The sequence below is a fragment of the Rattus norvegicus genome, chromosome X (assembly GCF_021556685.1).
Source record: "Rattus norvegicus strain SHRSP/BbbUtx chromosome X, alternate assembly SHRSP_T2T, whole genome shotgun sequence".
NCBI classification, from domain to species: Eukaryota; Metazoa; Chordata; class Mammalia; order Rodentia; family Muridae; genus Rattus; species Rattus norvegicus.
In genome coordinates, this window is record NC_141554.1 from 98409299 (window position 1) to 98429491 (window position 20193).

The following is a 20193-nucleotide window of genomic DNA, read 5'->3' on the forward strand; positions in this document are numbered from 1 at the left end:
CACATGGTGGCTCACAACCATCTGTAATGAGATCCAATGTCCTCTTCTGGTGTGTCTGAAGAGAGGGACAGTGTTCTCAAAATAAATGAATAAATAAATAAAAAAGTTTTCCTGTCTTTCTCTAAGGGAGTTCTTTATGTCTTTCTTGAAGTCCTCCATCATCATGATCAAATGGAGCAGAAAAGTTGGTCTTACCTCTTGTCTCGGGGCTGAATTTGTTCCTGGGGACTGCCTTTGAGCTCTCTGTGAGGACAGCAATCAGAAGGGTCTGCTCTGCCTTTTCCAGGGGCCCTGTTGCAGCAGGGTCCCAGATGGTGTTAGTTGTTTTCCCCTGTAGTCAGAAATGTAGGCAGAGTGTAGTCTCTTCTCGCTTCCCAGGCATGTCTGCCCCTCTGAATATTTATCTCTACCTCCCATGGGATTTGGGTGCAGGGAGCTGTTGACTGGGTCCCTTATGATCCCGGCAGTGTCTGGACCTCATGGAACCTGCCACTTGAGTGCCCCTATCTTCCTGTTCCCAGAGGCCCTATACGGTTTCTTCTTGGGCCAGGGATGTGGGCAGGGGTGGGCAGTATTGGTGGTCTCTCCCACTCTGCAGTTTCAGGAGTGCCCACCTCTCTAGGCAGTGAGTTCTTTCTCCCACAGGGTTTGGGAGCAGGGAGCAGTGGGCCTGGATCAGCAATGTTCGGGCTCCAGCTAGAAACAGGAATTTTCTGGTCCCAGAGGAATTTTGCCTCTCTGTGTCTACCAGGAAGGTCACTTGGAGCAGAAAAGTTGTTCTAACCTCTGGTCCCGGGTCTGAAGTTGCTCCTGGAGGGCTGCTTTTGAGCTCTCAATGAGGGCTCAAAATGTGTCAATGTTTTCTGTGGTATCTTCCGTCCCTGAGATTCTCTCTTCTCTTTCTAGTATTCTGTTGGTGATGGTTGCATCTATGACTCCTGATCTCTTTTCCTTTCTATATCCAAGGTTGTTTCCCTTTGTGCTTTCTTTATTGTTTCTATTTCCATTTTTAAATTCTGGGTGGTTTTGTTTAATTCCTTTATCTATTTGGTTGTGTTTTCCTGTAATTCTTTAAGGAATATTTGTGTTTCCTTTTTAAGGGCTTCTACTTGTTTACTTATGTTGTCCTGTATTTCTTTAAGGGAGTTATTCATGTCTTTCTTAAAGTCCTCCATCATTATCATAAAATATGATTTTAAGTCTAAATCTTGCTTTTCTTGTGCATTTGTCCAGTATTTACATTGGTGGGAGAACTGGTTTCTGATGTTGCCAAGTAGTCTTGGTTTCTGTGGAGCATTATTTTGTATGTATGAGTGTTTTGTCTCCATGTATGTTTGTGTACTACATCCATGCTTGGAGCCAACAGAAGATGAGAAAAGAACATTGGATCCCCTAGAACTGGAGTTATGAATGGTTCTGAGTCACCATGTCGTTTCTGGGAATCAAATGGAATTCTTTCAAAGGCAACATGTGTGTTATGCAACTCCATTTCGCCTTTTTTCTCTCCTAACCATGTTTGTTTAAGCACAGTGTTTTTGCCCTATTTTCTCTGAATATCTCTCTTCCCCATTTTCTAAAACTGCACGAAGATTTCCATTGCTTATCTGACTTCAGAACTCATGAGTTTTTGTTTCTTCCTCTTCCTCTTCCCAGGTTTACAGAGTGTTTGCCCTGTGGTCTTGTTTCACTCTAACTTTAACAAACTTTTTTACAATTTTTTTTTACATTTATATTTCAACTGCCTTATGTATAAGATGGAAATATTGCAAAAGGTGCAAAAGTAGAATACTGAGTTTCCAGTAGCTTTTTTTTCTGTTCAATTCTTTGTTTGAGTCACAAAGACCCTTGTTATGATGTCATAGGATACAGCTGAAATCCCATCCAGCAATATTTCTAAGTGAGTTACTTCTCCATACCTGCTCATTCATAACAATCTCTCTGACAGTTTTGTAAGAAAAACTATTGTGATTTTGATAAGGTTTGCATTCAATCTATAACTAGCTTTAGGAAGTCAGGATATTTTAATGATATTTAGTATTCTAACCCATGAACAAAAGACCTTCCCATTTGCTTGTATTTTCTATTTATTTGTTACATTAGAATCTTATAGCTTGTTGTGTACAAGCATTCCACTTTCCCAATTAAGCTCATATCTAGGTATTTTACTTGGCTCCATTATAAATGCAATTACTTTTATAATTTCCTTTGCGGGTAATTCATTTCATATTTCCATTTTTTTCATACTCTTATATAGTAAAATCCAGCTGGTTTTATTCTTTTTGCACCAATGAGAGCTACTGCTCATTGAACAAGAAGAAATTTGTCCCTCTCAATATTCATTTATTTTTTCATTTTAAATTTATTTGTTTTTCCTTCATTACAATGCAATTTGGACTGTGTCAGAAAGCATTTCTATATCCATTGAAGCTTAAAATCTCTGTTAAACAAAGAACACCAAATATCAATGTTTTAAAACAAATATTATCTTTTATACTTTACTCAGCTATTTATTGGTCAGCTGTCACCCCGCTGTGTACTTTCTTTAATGTGACAAAAATAGCCTTTGTCTACAACATGTTCCAAAAATTATTGCTTTTATGATTAAAAGAACGGGCAAGAATCTGGCAAGTGGTACTTACAGTTTCTTCTTAGAACTCAAGTCAATTGGGTAAAGTTAAGAATATTGCCCATCCAACACCATTGAGATTAAAAAACATGAGGCCATCAAAGGCACTATGAGTCACATAAGAAAAAGGTGTTAAGAGAGTTTTATTGGGAAAAAAAAGAGTGCCTAGACAAAAGGAAAATGTACAATGGGCCACATTTCTACTCAGTGGTCTCAAACTTCCACTGTCTTCCCTCTTACATGCTAAATAATATATTTTTTATAAAACGGATTTTTAAGAAACCATTAAATCATCTCACTAATTGCAAAGATAAAACTATGGCATGTGCTCTCTATTAAGTCCATATGAGGCTATTTATTAGAGGAAACTAAATTTAAGACACTCTTTCAAGCCCCCTAATCATCAAATATACACAGATAGAACAAAGGTCCATTCTGAAAGTAGGAAAGAATAAAGTTTAATTACTCTTTGATCAGTAAAAAGTCCATAAGATAGCAGGTAGAAAGAATTCTATTGAGTAGTGTGTATTTGCTTTTCTAGTTGATCAGCAGTTAAAAACAGTATCTGCTCATCTAGAGAACCCTGGCACAAATTCCTAGCACCAAATGACCACACACAGCCATCTGTAACCCCACTTTTAGGAGATATGACACCCACTACTTACCTCCATGCATATAATATGCAGATATACATGCTGGCAAATTAGAAATAATAATACAAACACCACATACAAAAATACTATTTCACTAAACAAAAATTTTACATGGGCATTTTCTTTTATCTGTGTTACATGTCTGCTCACTGAGAAGAGATTTACAGGCATATTTTGCTCTATAGAAATTGTTTCTTTTGCCAACACAGTCCTTAGCCACATCTCAAAAGGGCTTGGCAGGACGTTTTGTTTTACTCTAGTGAGTTTAATGTACCAGCAGCTTCTTTTAAAATTGTTTTCAAAATATGTCCCTTTATTACACTTAGAGGTAATTTGAACTTATTAGGCTTCTGAGATACTGTCTCCTTACTGTGTTCCCTTGAAGTAATTTTACTTAAATTAAAGGTTGTCCTGAAAATCGCTTCAATCTTCTAAATGTTTTTAATAACTTACGTGACCTTTGTGATCATGTGAATCCTAGATTTAGTCTTTGATGGAAGCTAAGTCATAACTATCTTAATTAGATTTTGTTACTCAAAGTATTTATTAAGTTTCTCTTTTCTGTCCTTGACATTAAGAACATGGCACCTTCCTCTACTTATATCCTTATCCTTTATTATAAAATATTCAAATGTACCTTTAATTTAAACTTGAAAAATATTTTCATATAGGAGTACTATATTTATATTATTTCTATGCTACCTCTCCAACTCCTGTCCAACCCTTCACATTTCCTCTTCCAGATCATCTCAAGTTCATGATATCTTCTTTAATTATTGTTTTTAACACACACACACACACACACACACACACACACACACACACACACACGAGTATTGCAAGAATTTAATATCAGGGGACATGTCCCTGTAGAAAACCGATTCTCTTTCTCTCAGCATTAATTGATTGCCCTTAGTTCTTTATCTAAGGGTGGGTACTTTTAAAATTTCCTTCATCCACATTGGCATGATGACAGTTATCATTATGCAGGCCTTGTCTAAGCAACCATACTATTGATTTTTCATGAGTATATATTTCTTCCCTGTTCAGTTTTGAAGATGTTATATAGCAACAAGCATTTTGATCCTTTGACACTTATTATCCTTACATTCCTTCTTTTGTTATGTTCAATGTGCATTAGGTGTAGCAGTATATCAATCTGGGATGGATACCTAATATTTCCTCACACTATGACCATAGTGCTTTCTGATATTATGAAAACAAGTATTCTGGGTGGCGTCTTCTAGATAAATTCTAGCTTAATTCCTTCAAGTTCCAAATCTAATGATAAATGGGAATATATAATTATATGGCACAAAGAATAATGGAATAAAATAACAAGAGACCATAACTTTTCAGAGGAAATTTTAACAAAAAATGAGAGTAGTCAACATATACCTCATAACAACCTATTTTCTCAATGGTCTCTATTGTCTTCCTTTTTAAACATAAATGATTATAAGTAGATCTGAGTATAACTTTCTAGGTCAGAAATACTCCTGATACTTATTCTAATATGAATTGTTAGTTATCCAAAAATGGTGATAAAAATAGAGTTAACACTGAAATATTCAAGGTAGAGTGTAGGTGCTCTTTTCTCCACTAATAAGGGAATAGGAAGACAACAATGTGATGAAAGAAAATTAGACAGCATGGTGAGGGAGAAGTATAAGGAAGACCAACAGACAAACGGGTAAGAATAGAGAAAGGAAAGATGAAAGGAAAGAAAGAAGGAAGGAAGGAAGGAAGGAAGGAAGGAAGGAAAAAAGTTTATTACAAGGAGTATAACTGAGCATATAAACCTATGGAAGGGAACCATTAAATATTTAATGTCTTATTTCCATCAGATTTTGCATAGTTCTTAACACAAAAATGTGTTTTCACTTTCAGCTTAATAATTACAAAATCATTATTCAAAGGTATCCTGTAAGACTGAAATTCATGCTCACATTTCTCTTTTTCAAATCTTTTGCTTTATATTGAACAATATTTGGATTTTATTATTAGTTGATGTGGGAACTTAAGGGTTTATTGGGGAGTCATTTGGTCAGTGTTTTGCTGGGGCAAAGACGTGAAAGAATGCATAGCTACAATGGACACATATATATATGGTATGGGAATTGTCACAATGATTGAAAAAGCTTTCAATTGGAGATCATTTTAAAGTAGTAAGAAGAATTGACTGTGATGACTGTTAAAGGAGTTCTTGCTGTTAGTTCAGTTTAAATGTATGTTATCAACTCTCTTCTGTGTTCTCACCAATAATAAAATGAATGCAGTATGACCTTTGATTTTAAATTACTTAGAGAGTTAAAAAGAGAAAGAGAAACAATTTTAGTATGTGTTTATATTTCTATAAACCTTTCATTAATATACAATGAATGAGTATTTTCCAGGGCATTTATACATATAATATCATAGCAGTTGTTATAGCATGTACAATTCCTGTGTAAGCTCAAACGAGACAAAACTCAGAGTAGAGGTGACAGGTAGGCATGAAGTTCAGCATATAGTTAAATAGCTATTGGTAAGTGGTAGCTGCCAGTATCAGAAGAGTCAGTGTTCTCTATAGCCTCAACCATTCTCCAGTAGGTGATCACAGATCTAAAAGTAAATATGATCAGCCCAAGTTGGACTTAATGGGATTAAGGGGTGTTTTTGGGGAGGGACCCAAATGTAGTTTAATGAAGAGAAGGTAGATGTAACAAGTGGTGTGGTGTGGGGGAAAAGAATATTATTAAAGTACCATATATGAAATCCTCAAAAAAATAATAAAATAAATTTAAACGTGAGATATAAAAAGTTCTGTCACAAGCACTCATGCAAAACTGCTAAGTTAATATCAAATATTTATGCAGCACTTTTTTCTTAGAGAAATAACCATCCTGTCTTAGATTTACTATTGCTCTGTCAAAACACCATGACTAAAACACCTTGGGGGAAAATGGTTTATTTGGCTTACACTTTAACATTATCCCTGTTCCTTATTAAAGGAAATCTGGATCTGAACTCAAAGAGGTAAGAAACCTAGAGACAGCAGTTAATGCAGAGGACATGGAGGGGTACTGCTTACTGGCATGCTTCTATGTCTCTAACAAATACTGTTTTATTTACTTTTGGTGTGCGTGTATGAATAAGTGGTCATGTGTGAACACATTTGCTTGTACTGGCTAGAGGTTAATATTGGCTTTATTCTTTCATTTCTGTCTTCCTTGCATTTTGAGACAGAGTCTCTCAAAATGGAGTTTTCTGATTAGCTAACATGTTGGCCAGCTAACCGGAGGAATATTGAAGTTTGTGCTACCCCAGAGCTGAGTTTAAAGACACAAGGCACCATGCCCAAGTTTTATGTAGGGAGTGGGGATACAAATTCAGGTACTCTTGTTTTTATGAAAAGCCATTACCAAGTGAACTATTTCACTATTTCCATGAAAGATGTTTCAGATAAATAAAGTATACTTTTATTAAAGGGTTTTAGATGACAATTATTTCTCTTAAAATACTTGCTTGAGAAGATAATATAGTTCCTGCTGCTGTGTTTAAAGGTTTCACAATTTAAAAAGACATATTTTATATACCCCAAATCACGACTTTAATAGGTTTCAGAAAGTTAAGTAGTTAAGTTCATGAGGCACAATATATTTATTAGTCCTTAAAATATATACCCAAAATGTTTGTACTTACAAATATATTCAAATCAATCATATATCAAAACAATAAATAACAAAATTTTACCAAAATATATAGATAAGGCGGTCATAGATTTTTAATTATTCGGTAGTTACTACTTAAAATGACACATAAAGACAATTACATGAAAATAATTACTCTAAACAGACATGCACACAGTGACAAAAGTAAAAAAAAATTCATTTCTCTCTTTGAAGGGTAAGAAAGCCCAATGCCACAAAAGATCAAAGACTGAAGCTTTTTATATATACTTGTAGTAGTAACATTTTGTAAGTATTTGCTTTTAAAGAAGTAAATATCAAAAGGAAAGATATTCCTATAGATGGAATTACCTTTCTAAATGTCACTTATGGCCAAAGATTTTTCTTTCTAATATTTTTTATTGAGTCTAAACTCTATTTATCATCTTTGTTTGTGTATCTCAAAGTAAAAGTAGAAAAAACAAAGACTGCCTTTTGAATTTTAGAATCAAGAATAAGTACAAATGTGGTCATTGCTAATATATTTTGGGATCAAGAGTTAGCTGCTTTAGGGAGTAGATTTTCAGCTCTCATGTCAAGAGAGAGTTTAGTTTCTTCCACATAATCAAAATACTGATCCACCTGACATAGGAATTAAAAATGCTCTAGATGATTGTTTTCTTTAGAGTCAGGGGTTCTCTAGCCAGAAAACAGAAGTAAAGAAACCAAAGTAATGTACGAGTCAAGAATAATGCAAAATTTCTTAAACAGCAATAGAGGAAATTCTCCAATAATGCTGTGAGGGATTCCACAGGAGCACCCAAGATGTTACAAGTTGAGCAAACAAAGGCAGGGGCACAGCTCAACTCTCTTTGTTCTCAAAGGATGTTAGGGACTTTGTCACAAGCCTAATTCATATCTGTAGCTTTTTTTTTAAGGAAAAACAGATAGGACTAGTCAGGGTGAAATAAAGTTGAAGTTTGACAAAGAACAAGAACCAAGAGAAGGAGACACTTCCCAGAGCATGAATGTGGACTTCTTTAGAAGCTCCCAGTAATAACATTTTGGTTCATAAATCAAGCTTTGTTATATTACTAATCAATGACATTATACCTATCAATTATTATAAAGAGGCACTTTAAGAAAAGTAGTTAGAATTTTCACTTTTTGATTATTATTTTTACCTGTTTTGTGTAGTAGAATAATAATGGCTTCATAAAATGAATTAGTGTTACCTTACAATTTATTCATGAAACAAGTTAAAAATAAGGATGATGTTCCATGAATGTTAAGTGGAATTAAAGAGTAAATCCTTCTGGTCCTGAGCTTTTCTTTGATGGAAACATTTGATTATACTCTAATCCTATTGCTTCTAATGGGTCTGTTTAAGTTCTTTTTACATTAATTCTTTAATTTTGTCAGTCATATATGTTTAGAATCTCTTTCACTTAATCGAAGTTATCTGGGAGAATAAATTTTCATCAAATCTATAATGATGTTCTATATTTTCTTGGGGTCTGTTGTAATGGAAGTCCTTTGATGTTTAATTTCTTAGTTTGTACCTTCTCCCTCTTTGTGTTAGAATGGCTAAGGGCTTGTCAATTTTGCTAACTTTTTCAAATAACCAAATCTTAGTTTGGATCATTTTGTGTATTCTTTTAATCTCCATTTCACTAATTCATTCATTAATCTTTACTATTTCTTGCTAACTAGTGTGGTTTAGCTGCTTGTTGTTTGTGGAGAGCTTTGTGGCATGGTAACATTTACACATATTTCCAGTACTTGGGAGGTGTAGACAAGATTAGAAGCTCAAGACTATTTTTATCCAAATAGTAAGTTTTATGCCATCTTGGCCGACAAGATACTGTGTATCACCTGTTTACTAACTACAAAAAATAAAATAAATTCAGATGAAGATAAATAATGGACAAATCCTCTGTTTGGAGACCTACATGCACACTTTAATGGTTGAGTACCTGTATGAGGCATTGAGTTATTTATATAATAACATTAAAATAATAGTTTATAAGAGCATGAACTGTTGAGATAGAATTCTGTCTTTTTTCACATGCTAGTAATATGCTCTCAAAGATACTTAAACTTTGTCTAAATTAACTTGTCTACAACATGGAATTATTAACAGTACTTAACTGAATGGTTATTGTAACCAATAAATGAAAATTTTAAAGTGTTTGTAACATTGTGACATAAAAGTGTTATATATAATTGCTGTCACATTTTAAAGATGGATAAATGCCTTGGGAATACAAATTAGTAGAGTGAATATTATTGGGGAGAATATGTAATGAAAGCCCATAAGTTCTATCTAAAGGTCCTATTGGACCCACCAGTGTAAGGGAAAATCTAGGGGGTTTAGGGAGGATGGATTGGGAGGGGAACACCCTTATCAAAGAAGTGGAGGGGTAGGGGATAGGAGGCTTATGGGCAGGAACCTGGGAAAGGGACTAACATTTGAAATGTAAATAAAGAAATTATCCAATTAAAAAATAGAAAAATAATTTGGGTAATTTCCTTTTTTTTTCATCTTTATTAACTTGAGTATTTCTTATTTACATTTTGATTGTTATTCCCCTTCCCGGTTTCCGGGCCAACATCCCCCTAACCCTTCACCCTTGCCTTCTCTATGGGTATTCCCCTCCCTATCTTCCCCCCATTACCGCCCTCCACCCAACAATCTAGTTCACTGGGGGTTCAGTCTTAGCAGGACCCAGGGCTTCCCCTTCCACTGGTGATCTTACTAGGATATTCATAGCTATCTACGAGGTTGGAGCCCAAGGTCAGTCCATGTACAGTCTTTAGGTAGTGGCTTAGTCCCTGGAAGCTCTGGTTGGTTGGCATTGTTGTTTATATAGGCACTCAAGCCCCTTTGAGCTCTTTCAGTCTTTTCTCTAATTCCTTCAACGGGGGTCCCTTTCTCAGTTCAGTGGTTTGCTGCTGGTATTCGCCTATGTATTTGCTGTATTCTGGCTGTGTCTCTCAGGAGATATCTACATCCGGTTCCTGTCGGCCTGAACGTCTTTGCTTCATCCATCTTATCTAATTCGGTGGCTGTATATGTATGAGCCACATGTGGGACAGGCTCTGAATGGGTGTTCCTTCTGCCTCTGTTCTAAACTTAGTAGTTCACTTTCTTGGTGTTGTGGCTTGAGTGAGAATTGCCCAGATAGTCTTGGGTGTTCAAACACGTGGATCCTCGGTGGTTGTGTTATTGCTGAGATTTCGGAAGTACAAGTTTATTGTAGTAAGTATGACACTGGGGGCTGATTTTGTGATTATAAAGCTTGCCCTACTTCTAGCTCATGTTTTATGTTTCATGCTTGCTATTAAGATTATGGCTTCTCATTTTCCTACTCTGGCTGCTATATCTACATGCTAATAATGTGTATGTTGAAATACTGTTGTTGGAAACTTTTAAGATGTTGGGTAGAGAGGTAGGTAGAGCCTTTTTCTTGTGTTTCTGAGATCATAGATTCATTTTAAGCATTGCAAAAAATTATAAAGAATAAATTTACAATATATTGAGAAGGGAGGCTAGAACTAATACTAGTCACATTGTGTGTGTGTGTGTTTGTGTGTGTGTGTGTGTGTGTGTGTGTGTGTGTGTGTGCATGTGTATGAATATTTCAAGCTGTAGTTTAGGACCACACAATACAGTGATGCATGCCCTTCTAATTATATAAAAATCACCTTTATATAGTATTTACAAATTCCTGCTGTACTTCATAATACTGGTACATTTACAAAAGATATATAAATTTTTAAGGCCTAGGTATAATATTGGGGCCTAGATGGATTGTTAAGCTCTAGGTGACTGATACCTGGTTAGTCTGCCATTATGTCCTGTTACTAATATTGTAAAGAAACTTTCTCATATGCTATTTTTGCTGATATTAGGAAACTTTCTTATGCCTAAGAATATATATATATATATATATATATATATATATATATATATATATATTATGTTGTATTTTTTGTTCTTGAAACTCCATCACAATAAAAGTCAGTTAGGCCTGCTTTGTATATCTAGCCACGATAAGCTTGGACCTAAATCAACTACCCAACTGCACTCAGTACTATATGAGTTTTATATGGAATTTGCTTTTATAAGTTGATCCTCGGATGGATCACCACATAAGAGACACACCTGCATTAATATAAGAAACTATTTGGAAAAAGACTTCCATTTTGAGTAGATGCCATGTTTATGTGCCCAAGAACACCCTTGGAATTGACATTGTACTGAGAAGAAAGGTACATACACATGGGTGACTGATATCCTGATTAGCTAGTTAAGATATGAAATATTAGACCAGTCCCATCATAGTAGACAAGCTAAGATATGAACATTAGACAAAGCAAGACCTTTTTGAATAACCTAACTAATAGGAACAGGTAAATATACAACAAACACATGTTCCTACAGAAATCCTCCTATTATTATTGAAATCCATTATTAATGAAATAACTTGACAAGGATATTTGGAGATTTCCAGCTTTAAAAGCCTTATGGGATCTTGATTCAACATCACTGTCAGCTTCCAATTTGTGGCCCTAATTGATTGATTTCTCTTGGTGTTTAGTGTTCAATAAACTATTTGGCTGAGAAATGGTTAAACCATCCTTATTTGAAATAAATGTTTGGGGTTAGTCTGTTTGTACATATACAAATCCTAAATTCTGAACCCTAAGATCTGGTTGCTAATCAGACAAGTACATTCTCATGTATACCAGCCTGTTTGTGTGTGTAAGTGTGTGTGTGTGTGTGGGGGGTGCAAGTGTGTGTGTAAACCTTGCTCCTTAATTTAAAGCTAATTTGTTAATAAATGGCTAGAGTCTGTGATTGTATAGAAGAGAGAGGAATGTAAAACTTGAGGTTCCAGTGAGAAGTCTCATGAGAGAGCAGGGGGAAGAACAATGAAAAGAACATCAGGAGAGAAGGAGACCACCATTAGGCAGGATGGATTATGAACACATGTACAAGAGAAATGGATCCTGCGGACAATCTAGTGTAGCAGATGCAGCCTGAAACAGAAGAAAACAGCAGGTAACAAGAGAAATATGGTTTGGATATAGGTGAGAATAACATTGAACCTACCCAATCTAGTATTACAGCTTATAAATAAAATGCCAAACTTCTGTGTCTTTTATATGGACTAACTAGAATAAATAATTCATTTACATATAAATAACAAACCACTTTTAGGCCTATTATAACTCTATTTCTTCAAATACAACCTATGTAAAAATATATATTATGCTTCATTGGTATTTTATTTTTGTTAACATGTATTAATTATAAATGATAGATTACCTTATGATGCTTTCATGTATTTATATAATGCATTTTCAACATTTCCCCCCTCCTTTATAATTTTAGAGGTCACTCTCCCTTCTTCTGATTCCTATTCCTTTCACAACCAGCCATGTACGTTTTGGGGTATGGATAATGATCCAATTAATTTAATTAGGTTTACCTATAGGCAACTTACAAGTGATTATATCAGTAAATAAAATGTCTCTTCCCCAGGGATAATTTGAAAAAGAATGAATCCCATAGGTGTTGTACTTGAATACTTGATCCCAAACTAATGGAACTGGCAGGGAATGATAATTTGGTATGGCCTGGTTAGAAAGTCCATGCCGTTCTCAGTTCCCTCTTTTTCCCTTTCATCCTCCCCGACCTCTCTCTTTCTCTCTCTCTCTCTCTCTCTCTCTCTCTCTCTCTCTCTCTCTCTCTCTCTCTCTCCCTCTCTCTCCCTCTCTCTCCCTCTCTCTCTCTCTCTGCCTTTCTCTTCCCCCCACCCCCTTTAACCTCTGTTTTGTGGATTAGGCATAAGTTTACAGCCACTGCTAGTTACATCATCATGCCCATTTGCCTGCTGGCACACAGTCTTCCACAATGGTCATGAATGTACCCTTTGACACTCTATGATCTACTAACTCTTTCTCCTGAAAGTTTCCTTGGTCATGGTAGAAAATTAACTAAGGTAGCACCTAACTACTGTTAACAGCCTGTACATCCTCCATGATGAAATGCTGATGAACCTTTTTTATACAAGTCATCACTGCTACTTAACGTTCAAAAGTGTGGTGCTATTTACTAGTACTCTTACATTCTTTCAGCTTTTTCTCTTATGTTCACTTAGACTTGGATGTGGTGATATAGATATCCCATTTAGAACCTAGCATTCAATAGTTAATTAGTCTAAGCACTTTGACCAGTTATGAGCCTCTAGAGTAACTACTTTACGTTCCAAAGAGTAGATTTTCTGGTCAAAGCTGTCATAAGTAGTAATATATGTCAATAAACATAAATATTTAAATAGAAGTTCAACAACAAGCCCACCGAGCAAAAGAACACTAGTACGTCCTCTTTCAGAATCTGAGACTATTTCAGCCATGTCACTTTTTGGACCAGGCTTGCAGTATATGATATAAATTTCTATTTTGGACAGACTTTTAATCCAATTGGAAAGTTATTAACTGCTCCAATAATTGCCATTCTTCTATTGCACGAATGGGAGTGTCTTATCTGGCAACTGGTATTATTGTACCTCACAGGTTCACAATAGAGTATTGCTATTGATGAAAATTCTTCCACAGCAGCCTTTGTAGCATATTCTGTATTTGTGAAATCCACCAAGAAGGGAGCTTTATGTTTTAAAATTTAATTATATCCTAAAATCAAAGTGTATGATTTCTTTAGAAGCAGGGTCTGAGTTGGCTGATCTTGGATGTCAATTTGATTGGATTTAAATTTGTAATGGAAATAAATCTCAAAAGTATGTTATGGGTAGATTATGAAGACTAAGTTGAAGTAAACAGACCCATCCAGTAATGTGAGTGGAACTAATCCATGAGTTCATGTCCTAGACTAAATATAAAAGGAGAAAGTGAGCTAAGCAACAACATTCAACAATATCTGTTTTCTGACTGTCTTATATTGCTGTGATGAGCACAATGACCAAAACAACATGAAGAAGAGAACTTTACCATATAATAAGTATTAAAGTTCGTTATCATGTGAAACCAAGGCAAGAACACAAGGTAGTAATGTAGCAGGGGCAACAGAGCAGAGACCAAAGACAATGGAAGAATGTTATTTAGTGGCTTGCTTTTTATTGCATGCTCAACTTGAGGTTTTGTTCTACCCAAGACCACATTCACAGGAGTGTTACAAACAACAGTGGGCTGGTCTCCTCATATGAATCACTAATCAAGAATATACTCCACAAATTTGCCTATGGAAGAGTTGGATGGTGTCATTTACTCAGTTGATGTTCCCAGATGACTCAAACTTAAAATAACAACCTCTAAAATGAGTTTGGGTAAATGTTATCAGTTGTTTCTGGGGCCTGATGTTGTGTCTTCCCTGCTCTAGTAGACTAGTTATCCTAGAACAACCACAACAACAACAACAACAACAAAAGCAAAAACCTTTCCATTTGGATTTAACTTTTAATTTATTAATCTATCTATCTATCTATCTATCTATCTATCTATCTATCTATCTATCTATCTATCTATCTATCTGTCTGTCTGTCTATCTATATATCTATTTATCTATATATTTATTTTCTATTTTATTGGATTTTTTTATTTACATTTCATCTGTTATACCCTTTCCCAGTTTCCCGTCTATGAACCCCCTATCCCATCCTCTCTCCTTTTCTTCTGTGAGGGTGTTCCCCCCTACACACACACCCCTTCCTGTCTCCCGATCCTGACATCCTCCTACACTGTGATGTCCAGCCTTTTCCTCCCATTGGTATCCAGCAAGGCCATCCTCTGCTACATATGCAGCTGGAGCCATGAGTCTTGTTCATGTCTACTCTTTGGGTAGTGGTTTAGTCCTTGGGAGCTCTAGTTGGCTGCTATTTTTGTTCTTATGGGGTTGCAAGCCCCTTCAGCTCTTTCAACCCTTCCTCTAATTTCTCCAAAGGGGGGCCCATTCTCAGTTCAGTGGTTGGCTGCTAGCATTCACCACTCTATTTGACATGCTCTGCTGTGTCTTTCAGGAGACATCTATATACAGTTCCTGTCAGCATACCCTTCTTAGCTTCATCAATGTTATCTAAACTTGGTGGCTGTATATATATGGGTCACATGTGGGGCAGGCTCTGAATGGCCATTCCTTCAGTCTCTGCTCCAAACTTTATCTCCATATCTTCTCCTATGAATATTTTTGTTTGCCCTTCTAAGAAGGACTAAAGCATCTGCACTTTGGTGGTCCTTCTTCTTGGGCTTCATGTGGTCTGTGGATTGTATCTTGGGTAATTTGAGCTTTTGGGCTAATATCCACTTATCACTGAGTACATGCCATGTTTTTTTTTATTTTTTTCTTTTCTTTTCTTTTCATTCTCTCTTTTTTCTCTCTTTCTTTCTTTCTCTTTCTTTCTTTCTTTCTTTCTTTCTTTCTTTCTTTCTTTCTTTCTTTTTCATTGTTGTGGGGATAGGGGTTACCTCACTCAGGATGATATTTTCCAGTTCCATCCATTTGCCTATGAATTTCATGAAGTCCCTGTTTTTGATAGCTGAGTAATACTCCTCTGTGTAGATGTACCACTATTTCTGTATCCATTCTGTATCCATTGAAGGACATCTGGGTTCTTTCCCAGATAGTTTCTGGTTATTATAAATAAGGTAGCTACGAACATAATGGAGCATGTGTCATTGTTATATGTAGGAGCATCTTTTAGGTATATGCCCAGGAATGGTATAGCTGGGTTCTCATGTATTACTATTTATTTACTTTCTTTCTTTCTTTCTTTCTTTCTTTCTTTCTTTCTTTCTTTCTTTCTTTCTTTCTTTCTTTTAGCTTTTACAATGGTCTGTTTTTATAAGAGCAATTGATCTAAATTGAAACACTTGGCACATATTTAGCTATATTTTAAATATACTTTATTTTTTCTTTGAGAATTTCATGCATGAAATCAACATATTTTGATGATTTTCCCATTCCAAGTCCCCTAACTCCTCTACTCCAACATCCCTAAAGTGTAGTCTTCTGGACATGATATAATCATTGCAATAATCAATGGAGTTTTAGTTACCTGCATAGTACCTGAATAGGATAAAGTGAGTCAATTTTTTTTTGTTTTGTCAAAACAATATGTTAGATATCTAATAATTGATCTTATTTTTTTTTTATTAACTTGAGTATTTCTTATATATATTTCGAGTGTTATTCCCTTTCCCGGTTTCCGGGCAAACATCCCCCTCCCCCCTCCCCTTCCTTATGGGTGTTCCCCTCCCAACCCTCCCCCCATTGCCGCCCTCCCCCCATAGACTAGTTCACTGTGGGTTCAGTCTTAGCAGGACCCAGGGCTTCCCCTTCCACTGGTGCTCTTACTAGGATATTCATTGCTACCTATGGGGTCAGAGTCCAGGGTCAGTCCATGTATAGTCTTTAGGTAGTGGCTTAGTCCCTGGAAGCTCTGGTTGCTTGGCATTGTTGTACTTTTGGGGTCTCGAGCCCCTTCAAGCTCTTCCAGTTCTTTCTCTGATTCCTTCAATAGGGGACCTATTCTCAGTTCAGTGGTTTGCTGCTGGCATTCGCCTCTATATTTGCTGTATTCTGGCTGTGTCTCTCAGGAGCGATCTACATCCGGCTCCTGTCGGTCTGCACTTCTTTGCTTCATCCATCTATAATTGATCTTATAACTTAGTATTTGGTGGGCAATGAGCAGCAGTGGCAATAGCTTATATTGTTTTGAGATCCTCATATGGCATTATTTTATCTTTTCATTGGAGTTAGCCTGCCATGGGCTCTGGTACTGGCAGAGAACTTTCATTTAATAATGTAATTATCTCTGGGAACAGATTTATCAACTATGCAGTTACTTCCAATCAAAAATTTAAATTAAAAATGCTTTTCATAGATTCATATATATTGAAGACAGTTCATCATATACCCCAACTTTCGCCTCTTCTTGTTCCCTTTTTTCTCCTTAGTTTTCCTTCAGCATTATTCATATAAATATCTCAAAATATTACTACCAGTACAAAAAAATCTCATGAATAAAAAATAATTTTAACATATACCAGAAGGAAACAAACAGGAAAATCCAGAATGCAGAATGCATTACTAGAGCACTGACCCAGTTCTTTATCAAAATTATGTTTATATAGAAGGAGGACACAAAGAACAAAGAACATAAGGTACATACCAGGTTAATTCAAACAAATATATAAAAATACATTTTCTTTTGAATTACAATCTTTAAAAAGGCAGCTTTCTAGGATATTACTATAAATCAATAGTAATTATTTTAAAAGAAAATATTGTAAGAATATAGACCATTATTAATTGGGTTATGTGCTCCTATGGTTCTGCTCTTATATTGAAACATGTTTATTAATTAAAAAATCCTTTCTATTTTTTTCTATTGCTCTGCGCCAGATTGTCACAAATGTAGCTACAAGTATAGAAGCTCTAGTCAAATTGTTGAAGGGGCATGCCCTTTGCTACCGAGAAGGCCTCTCATTTGAGAACAAATGTGAGGTCATTAATCTTTTGAAAGGACATTTCTTCTGACTGGCTATCCTGACCTTTTCCACTTTGTGAGATTTTTTAAAAAGTCTGTAAGCTTTACCCTTTTGTGAGATTTTTTTTTAAAGTCTGGAAAGTCATACCAGCTGCTTCTTGACTACACTATAGTTTTATTGCAAACTATTTTAGTATCTTTTGCATTTTTACCTAGGTTGAAAATCTTCCAAATAATCAAAACTTTAGTGGTACTTTTGTTTAACAGATTTTTACTCAATTAATCCTTAATTCCAAATACATTTTACCATATATAGCAAAAATATGCTTTAAAATAAAGTTTAAAAATGACATAAAAATGTCATTTTAACACGTTCCTGGCAAATGTCAGCAATATATTCAAATTCAGAGATTACAAATTCTATTTTACACAGCAGAGCAAAAATTTTGATTCTTTCTCTAGGGTTCTCTCTCTAGTTTTCAATAAAATGTGCCTTGCTTTAGTCTGAGCAATAGCTGAAAGATTTCTACTAATATTTTCTTCAAGATGAATTAGGCTTTCTCTAAAGCAACATTTTTCTTGATCTTCAAAAATTTCCAATTGTTGTTCCCCACCCAATTCTAAAGCATGTCCCAAATATTATATTTGTAATATATTTTATGTTTGTATAAAATAGCATAAAATTGTAGTCTGCTATAATAATAAAGTGCTTTCCAATATTAAATTTCATTAATTTTCTCATTACTATATAGTGAATGATGACAACCTTAGTTTAAAATCACATCTGTGTATTACCTGAGAATTCTATAAATTTATGTTTGGGGATTTTGTATATTTGAAACAGAGTTCTGTTTTACAGACCTACCTCAAATTTTCAATTGTCACTCAGTCTCCTGAGTGTTGGGATTTTAGGAATAGTAACACTACAAGTGACTAACTGGCCCTTTTGGATCATGGTCATAATTATTAAAACTAAGGGTGGCATAGCTATTCTGTGAATGGAATAACCAGTTCTATAGATCCAGAAACTCACTAAGATATACAGGTAAATATGGTTGTAAGAGTAAGGCTTCAGTCCTTCTTGGTCATCTTCTATTTTTCATATTATATATATCTTTTGATCTTACAAGACATCAATACAAAGTATGCCTTGTACAGCATACACTCTCTGATCTCTTTTTTCTAGGATCATAAAGAGGAGTGTTTTTAATTGATAGCTCAATCTCTTCATGCAATATTGCACAAATTAAGGATATATCAATTCCTTAATCCCCTGCAAAGCAATGGCCATGAAGCTGGTTTTAGCACAGAGTAGGTTACAGCATAAGGGAAGGGTAGGAGTTTAATATCCAGAATAGAATGACTCAAGGAAACCAGCGGCTTCTATGTTTGTGTCTTACAGAGATTACAGATACCATGTTTTCTCAGTTTGCATCTTACGAGAATGCAGATACCGTGTTTTGGAGCTCCTAACAGGCTGGCTTGATTTCCAAATGTGTCACTATATTTTCACCCAGGAAGCAGCCATACACCTCATCTTCTGAGCACATGAAATCACATGATTTCTTCAGTAAGCTCCAAGTTAGATGGAGCTTATAGTCCTGAAGTTTCAAACATTGTCCCTCGCTATCGTCTCGCCAGCAAGAACACACGCGGACACCAGGATCCTTATGCAGCAAAGCATTTATTATCTTGAAGAGGAGAGACCCGGGGCCCAGAAAGGCGCTGCTTATAAAACCCTAGCACGGCGCGTCCACACCTGCACAGAGGGTTGGAGTGCAGGCCGCGGTGGGACGGGACACATTGACTGCAGCAACGCCAGAATTTCTGTGATGACAAAAGATGAGGGGGAAACCTCCATCTTCCTCGAAAGGCACAGCACAGGAATGACTCCAGGGACCCGAACCACGAGACCTGAATCTTCATGCTCCCAGGATCACCAGGTCTCACCAGCCACTCAGGCAGCTGGCACACTCCTGTAGCATCCTGTAGATAAAACACAAACATTCCCTCTTCCCCATAAAAATACCTGGACAGGATCATGCCAATATGTGGGTATTTCTATTTCACCTAGGCAGAAGTATGCCTAGTTGTAGGGTGCCATAAACCTTGGCATCCAAATTTTAAAATTGAAATAAAAAGAGTATTATTTAGCATACAGGGATAACTCCCCCTTTTTATTTATTGAAATTTTGTTAAAATATTATTTATTAAGATAAGTCCTCGAGGATTAAATTGAGGACACTGAGCACTTGTATTTACAAATTGACTTGTATACCAAATTAATGTTTCTAGCATTATTGTTTTGGTGATATAAAGAATGAGATTTTTTGACTAATTGTTTCTATGTAAGGCCTATAATCTGCCTGGTATCATTGTCCTCCCTTGCTAAGGGGCCCAGGCAATCCAGTTTGAGTTCTTAAATGGCCTATAAAGAAACAGTACTTAGTGCTCTTAACCACTAAGCCATCTCTTCAGCCCTTCACCAGCTTTATTTACCTAAACATAAGCATTAATTAGAAATGCCAAATCCTGTAAACAGGGTCCAGATTTAGCCTTATTTAGAAATCCCTGAGTTGGCAGGGTGAGGCTGGGTGTTGAAAGTAAGCAAATGGAGTCTTCCTCTTTTTGTGAGGGTGTGTTATCAACTCCATTACCATTTTCAAAGAGCTGGGTCTATGGTTTTATTTAGTTGTCTGAGCCAGAGCACTGAAAGGACAGTGAGTTGTCAGACATTCACACTGAAATCACTC